Source organism: Gorilla gorilla, chromosome 7 (assembly GCF_029281585.2).
Source record: "Gorilla gorilla gorilla isolate KB3781 chromosome 7, NHGRI_mGorGor1-v2.1_pri, whole genome shotgun sequence".
NCBI classification, from domain to species: Eukaryota; Metazoa; Chordata; class Mammalia; order Primates; family Hominidae; genus Gorilla; species Gorilla gorilla.
In genome coordinates this window covers 101,117,501-101,125,282 of record NC_073231.2, presented here as the reverse complement: position 1 = coordinate 101,125,282, position 7,782 = coordinate 101,117,501, and positions in this window count along the sequence as shown.

Sequence of the window (7,782 nt, the reverse complement as noted above, 5' to 3'; positions counted from 1 at the left end):
ACAGCCAAAAGGCATGGACATGGAGCTGAAAAGGATCAGAGGTTTTGTGTGTTATTGAAATTAAACTGGCCGGGCGCAGCAGCTCACACCTGTAATCCTACCACTTTGGGAGGCTGAGGCAGGTGGATTGCTGGAACTCAGAAGTTTGAGACCAGCCTGGGCAACATGGCAAAACCCCATCTCTACTAAAAATACAAAAATTAGCCAGGCACAGTGGCATATGCCTATAGTTCCAGCTACTCAGAAGGCTGAGGCAGGAGGATCATTTGAGCCCAGGATGCAGAGGTTGCAGTGAGCCGAGATTGTGCCATGGCACTCCAGCCTGGGTAAGCCAGACCCTGTCTTAACAAAAAAGAAAAGAAAAGAAATTAAATTGCTGTAAGTTCAAATTAGAGTGTTATAACTTTAGGATGGCAAATGTAATCCCCACAGTAAGTACAAAGAAAATCCTTAGAATATACACACACCCAAATGAGAAAGGAATTTAAACATTTCACTATAAGAAAAATCTACTAAACACAAAAGAAGACAGTAATACAGGAAATGAGGGACAAAAAAGAAATAAAGCATATAGAAAACAAATGATAAAGTAACAAAAGTAAGTCCTTCTTTATCAGTAATTGCTTTACATGTAAATGAATTAAACTAACCACCCAAAAGAAAAAATTAGCAGAACGGGTAAAAACACATGATCTCATTATATGCTGTCCACAGAAACTCATTTTAGATCCAAGGACACAAATAAGTTGGAAGTGAAAGGATGTAAAAAGATATTCTACACAAATAGTAACCAAAAGAGAGCAGGGATGGATATACTAATATGTGAAACAGACCTTAAATCAAAAAACTTTACAAGAGACAAAGAATGATATTATATATTAATAAAAAGTTAAAAACTGTAAGAACAGATAACAATATAAACAGTTACACACCTAATAAAAGACCATCAAAATATATGAAGCAAAAACCAACAGAACTGAAGGGAGAAACAGATAGCTCTACAAGAATAGTTGGGCACTTCAATGCCCCACTTTCAATTGTGGATCAAACAACTAGACAAAATATAAATAAGGAAATATAAGACTTAAAAAACACAATAAACCAACTAATAATAGATTTCATAGACATATACAGAACACTCTACCCATTGACAGCATCCACATTCTTCTCAAGTACATATAGGACATTTTCTAGGATTGGCCATATGTTAGGCTACAAATTAAGTCTCAATAGATTTTAAAAGATAGATATTATTCAAAGTATCTCCTTCAACCATAATAGAATAAAGTTAGAAATCAATACAGAAGTAACTGAAAATTTCACAAATTTTTGGAAATCAAACAACACACTCTTAAACAACCAACCAATGGATCAAAAAACAAATCACAAGGGAAATTAGAAAATACTTAGAGACTAATGAAAATGAAAACAACATACCAAAACATGTAACACAGTGAAAGAAGTGCTAGGGGAGACATATATGGCTGTAAACACCTGCAGTAAAAAACAAGAAAGATCTCAAATCTACAACCTAAGTTTCAACTTAATGAACTAGAAAAAGAAGAGAAAACTAAACCCAAAACTAGCAAAAGGAAGGAAATAATAAAGATTGGAGCAAAGATAAGTGAAATAGAGAATAGAAAATCAAGAGAAAATCAATAAAATGTGAAGTTAGCTTTTTGAAAAGACAGACAAGATTGACAAAGCTTTAGCTAGACAGAACAAGAAAGAAAAGACAGAAGATTCAAATTACTAAAATCAGAAATAAAAGTGGGGACATTACTACGGATTCTACAGAAATAAAAAGGATTATAAGAGAGCACTATGAACAATTATATGCCAACAAATTGAATAGCCTAGAAGAAATGGAAAAATTCCTAGAGACACAAAGCCTACCAAGACAAGATCATGAAGAAATAGAAAATCCGAACAGACCTATAAGTAGTAAGGAGATTGAATCAGTAATCAAAAATCTCCTGACAAAGAAAAGCCCTGCATTTGAGGGCTTCACTTGTGAATTCTACCAAACATTTAAAGGCAAACTAATACCAATTCTGCTCAAACTTTTCCAAAATATTGAAGAGGAGGAAACACTTCCTAACTTAACGCTAGAAAGACCAAGGGACTTAAATAGCTTTCGGTTCTAAGAGTTTTAGTCATACTGTACTTAGAGCATGGATATTGATCTGGATTTCAGTCACAGGCCAGTGTGCAAATTCAGCACATGACTCCTTTCTTGAAATACAGACTTATAAACTTTTCCTGGCTGACTGAACTTGCTGGCCTTTTCCTTTACACTCATGTCTCTTTTCTGTGTATGTAGGATGGTTACCGGAAAATGTTAACAGTATACAGACAGATGTTACACAAAACATGGCAATAAATGTAGAATAATGAAACTGGCAAGAGGATTACAAACTTATATGCAATAACAGACCTTGAACTGGAAAGATCCTCCAAACAAAAATTTAAGAATTAAGTTGTCTGGTTGAGAAAATTTGTCTGCCAAGTCCTCACAAGTAATTAGAAAATCAAATAAAGCTTATTCCTCTCCTAGTCTCAGTTTTGTTTTGTTTTAATGAGAAGGAGAGATAACAATAAGATAGATAATAAAGCATGTAAAATATAGTACAGCATGGTAAAATGAACATGAATTTTACAGTTAGACCCAGGTTATATGACCTTGGACTAATAACTTTACCTCTCTGTCCTTACTTCCTTTTTTTTTTTTTTTTTTTTTTTTTGAGATAGGGTCTTGCTGTGTCACCCAGGCTGGAGTGTAGTGGTGCAATCTTGGCGCACTGCAACCTCAACCTCCTGGATTCAAGTGATCCTCCCACCTCGGCCTTCCTAGTAGCTGGGACCACAGGTACACGCCACCACACCCAGCAATTTTTGTATTTTTTTAGTAGAGACAGAGTTTCACCGTGTTGCTCGGACTGGTCTCCAACTCCTGAGCTCAAGTGATCTGGCAGCCTCAGCCTCCCAAAGTGCTGGGATTACAGGCATGAGCCACTATGCCTTTCTCTGTCCCTATTTCTTGATCTACAGTGATTAAGTAAAATAAGTTCTATAAAGAGCTCAGAATAAGGTAGGTATGCAAAAAAATATGTTATACACATGATGATACTATAGCCAACACATCATTGCCAAGAGGCATGCAGAGACCTCGATACCAGGCTGACAAGGAGATGGAAGCCATTCCAGTATGGCTCAAGCTAAAAGAACTGACCTGAGCTTAGGCTTATTTGTCCATCAGACTACATCACAGTATTTAAAGGCAAGCTTAATCTGATCCAGGCTGGCACTTATACCCAAGGGCCTAGAAATGGAGGCCTAGAAAGATGTGACTGTGGAGATAGTCATAGTCAAGTCGTTAACAATTTGATTCCAGACAGACTCATTCATGTTAAAACATACCCTTGGCCAGGACCAAAAGAGATAAGGGGCTGATCCCCCAAAAACAGGGGTCAGCACAAGCCAGGAGTTTGTCAGGGCCCTTGTGCTAGGCTGAAAAATGGCCCCCAAAATGATATCAAATCACATTGAATCCCTGGAACCTAAAAATGTGACCTTATTTGGAAAAAGAATCTTTGCAGATGTGATTGAGTTAAGGATCTGAAAAAGAGGCACTTATCCTGAATAATCTGGGTAGGCCCTAAATGCAATCACCTGTATCCTTATAGAATAAACACATAGGAGAAGGCAATGTGAAGACAAAGGCAGAGATTATACTGATGTGGCTACAAGCTACAGAATGCCAAGGAATCCCAATAGCCACCAGAAGCTGGAAGCAGCATGGAGTGGATTCTCCCTTAGAGCCTTCAGAGGGAGTATAGTACTGCCCATAACTTGATCTCAGACTTCTGGCCTCCAGAACTCAGAGAATAAACTTCTACTGTTTTAAGTGGTGATTTGTTACGGCAGCCCTAGAAGACTCCTACAGCCCTGGACAACGCTTTGGGGTTTGGACAAAATTTCAGCCCAAGAATAGAAATGGAATTCAATCTAGAAGTTGAGTAGAAGCCCATCCACAAGGGTTCATGGAGAAGACAGCAGTGTGGCATTTTGCTCAATGCGTACCAGACCTAGGCCATCCAGACCAATTCCAGATCTAACCATGATGGGGAGGAGCAAGTCTTGGGTTAGCTAGGAACTGGGTTCACCTTGCAGATGGGATATTTCAACAGCCACAGCCAGGCTGGGCAAACAGGAACTGGCAAAGCAGTGGGTGATGTTTTGGCAATAGATGATAAATGTCTTCTACAACCTGACCACATATAATTAGAGATAATGTCAGTTTCAAAAGAAAAAACACAAAGGGTCAGAAAATATGCTGCTCTTGCTGCGGAAGGAATCTGTCCAAGGACCTGGAATCACTAGTTCCTTCCCTTCACAGACCAGGCACACACTAGCCCTAGCTCTGGGGTACGGAGTGTGCCATCTGTTCTGGCCCTTTCTGTAGCCCCCATACCCTCTCTGGAACTAAGACTTCCCTGTGTGCTCAGGGAGACTCCCCTTCTTCAGCCAAGAGCTTCTGTGACTTGAACAGACCATTCTGCACCCATATTAGTAAGAAAGGAGAACTGGGAAAAGGAAGAATTTACTATCCCTACAGGGTTCAGACTCATGTCTGAGACTCAGCCTCATTGTTAGAATACAACAAGGATCTCTTACCTCCACCACAACAAAAAAAAAAAATGGTATCATAATGGGCTCTCAATTTAGATGTTCTCAAAAGCTATACTTCTCCCTCCCTATAGGGGAAATAAATGTGCATCAGTTATAGTCCCTGTCCTTCAGAAGTTTGTGTCCTCATACATAATATGAGGTCTAAACACAGTCACTAATCTAGAGAGATGTGAGTACAGTAGAGCGGCACAAGCTATCAGAGTTGAAGAAGTTGAGAACAGAGCATGAGAGATATTTGTATTAATATGTCAATGGCAGGAATGAAAGGATTCCAATATATGGCAATCTGACATTAAATTCATAGCATCAACTTTATGGCCACTAGACATAACCTGGGAAACATGGTGAAACCCCACCTCTACAAAAAATATAAAAATTAGCTGAGCATGGTGGTGTGTGCCTGTAGTCCACACTACTGGGAGGCTGAAGTGGGAGGATGGCTTGAGCCCAGGAGGTGGAAGTTGCGGTAAGGCATGATCATGCCACTGTACCCCAGCGTGGACAACAGAGTGAGACCCTGTCTCAAAAAAAGAAAGAGAAAGAAAGGGAGGAAAGAAAAAGAAAGAAGGAAGGAAGAAAGGAAGGTGGTGGGGAGGGAGGTAGGGAGGCAGGGAGGGAGGGAGGTAGGGAGGCAAGGAGGAAGGGAGGCAGGGAGGGAGGGAGAGAGGAAGGAGTCTTATCCAGAATGACCATCATGATGTTGAAATAAAAGAATGCAACGTATGGTTATAATGAAAATCTCTGAATAGTCAAAGAATTTCTAAATCATTTCACCACTCTGGCCTTGATCTTGATTGCTTTATCTATCAAATGAAAGAGGTGTTTTTTTGTTTTTTGAGACACGCTATGTTGCCCAGGCTGGAGTGGAGTACAGTGGCGTGATCTCGGCTCACTGCAACCTCAGCTGAAAGAGTTTTATACATTATCACTAAAGTCCTTTCTAGCCCCCAAATATTCCTTAGACAGTTCATGGCAAGGTCGATACCGACAGGTACCTTTTGTAAGGCCATAAAGATTGGCTGACATGTGAGTCGGTAACTGAGGAAATAGAGCAAATTGGTCTGCATAAAACCTTGGGTTCCTTCCCAAGAGGGAATATGGCCAATCAAGGGAAATGGAAGACTGATGGACACCAAACCTAAGCCCAGGCCTGTGGAACATGTCCCATCACCTCCATCAATTTGGTTTCACTTGGCCTTCATTTTAATGCCTGACTGAAATTGCTATTCTCCTCCCCTATTTCCCTAATTTTTTTTTTGAATCAGGCTTAACTTTCTAAAGCTTAAAAATTATAAAACAAAAAACAATATGAAAAAGGGGGGAGGGAAGGAGCTGTACTCACATAACTGTAGAATTGAAAGGACCACTGTGATGTCAAAGCCTCAGAAAGAGGCTGAACTACTGACTCCTCAGAGGGTGGACTGGTTTGAGCCACATACATTAGCACTTGCCTCCTCAGACTCATCTGTTTGTTGGTTGCTATGTGGATGGTGATAAAATACCCATTTGGGTGGGGTCAAATATTATATTACACTCTTATAGCACATCTGCAAATCCTGGCCTTTTGAACAAATGACCGCAGTACACCAGGCCTCCGTGCTGTCAGAAGCTGTTTCCCAAATACCAACTTTGAACCTAGCCCTACCATATGGACTCACGGGGTCAATGAAAAATGGTGTCTGAGGGGCCCCAAAGCATGAGAAGTTCTGGCAAAAAGTGACAGGTTTTATCCAGGCTGCTGAAGAGAAATGTACTGAGACTAGAAAAGCTAAGGAGGTGCACGCCCTCAGAACGTGTCTGTGGATCAAAATACACCCTAACAGATTCTTGAGAGAGCCCCTGGCGGCTGTGTTAATCTTGACATTGTTATCATTAAGAGGCTATGCTCATTTCTGGCACCTAACACTGGACATATTGACAGCAACCGGGTTGATGGAAGAGGAAAGAATCTGTTTTGCAGTTAAAAAAAAAAAAGTTCTCAGATTTCTCAAGCTATTTGAAATCACGCCAGAGAAATACTTGATTTCAGCATTCTTCAGCTCTCTGCGATGATGCCGCAAGTGGTGTCCCCCACATGTGATGATGTATTTCAGAGCCAGAGTTTTCTCAAGATGTTCCAAGCCTGCAGGCTCCTGATCCTTTTTCAAATTACCAAGATAATAGTATCCCAGTGAGAGTTGTGATTAGTCTAAACTCTCCACAGCTGTGAGAGATGACTGTACAAATTCCAATAAAGATTCTGCATGTTCTGGGCTGAATTTACCTACATGACATCGAGGCCTAATTCAGGGACCACTTAAAAGAACTGGAGCTGCTTCGGTGCTACTCCATTCTTCCATGGCATCAGCTGCTAGGAGGCTTGCAACTGATCCAGGAGGATGCCTCCCCTCATGCCAATGTCACCGCCCACCAGTGGGTATTTGTTTAAAAGGCCTGCAGTATGCAGGGGAAAGATGCAGGGAAGGGAAAATTAAACCTAAGTACATGGGAATTCAAAGAAGCCTTGCAATTCATTATGTGAGTAGCCAGGGAGATTACAGAACACCTTGTAACTGAAGCAGTTGGCCTGAGGCTGTGTGGGACAGCAGAACCAGCTGCCTCACCACCTCTAACTCATTTATAATGGTGCTAGCAAGAAACCAGGCTCAGAGAGTTCTTCAGATTCTTGGGAAAGCCAACAGTGCTTTGGTTTCCTAATTTGGACACCTTTTACCTAAAATACTTCCTTGAATACTAAGTGAATGTAATAATACATGACATGCCCCTTTACCATGTTTTTTGTTTTGTTTTTAAGACAGAGTCTCATTCTCTTACCCAGGCTAAAGTTCAGTGGCACTATCTCGGCTCACTGCGGCCTCCACCTCCTGAGCTCAAGCCATCCTCCCACCTCAGTCTACCACATACCTGGGACCACAGGTGCAGCGCTGCCATGCCTGGCTAATTTTTGTAATTTTTTTGTTAGAGACAGCGTTTTGCCATGTCACCTGGGCTAGTCTCAAACTCCTGGGCTCAAGTGATCCACTCGCCTTGGCCTCCCAAAGTGCTGGGATTACAGGCATGAGCCACGGCACCCAGTCCCCTTTACCATGT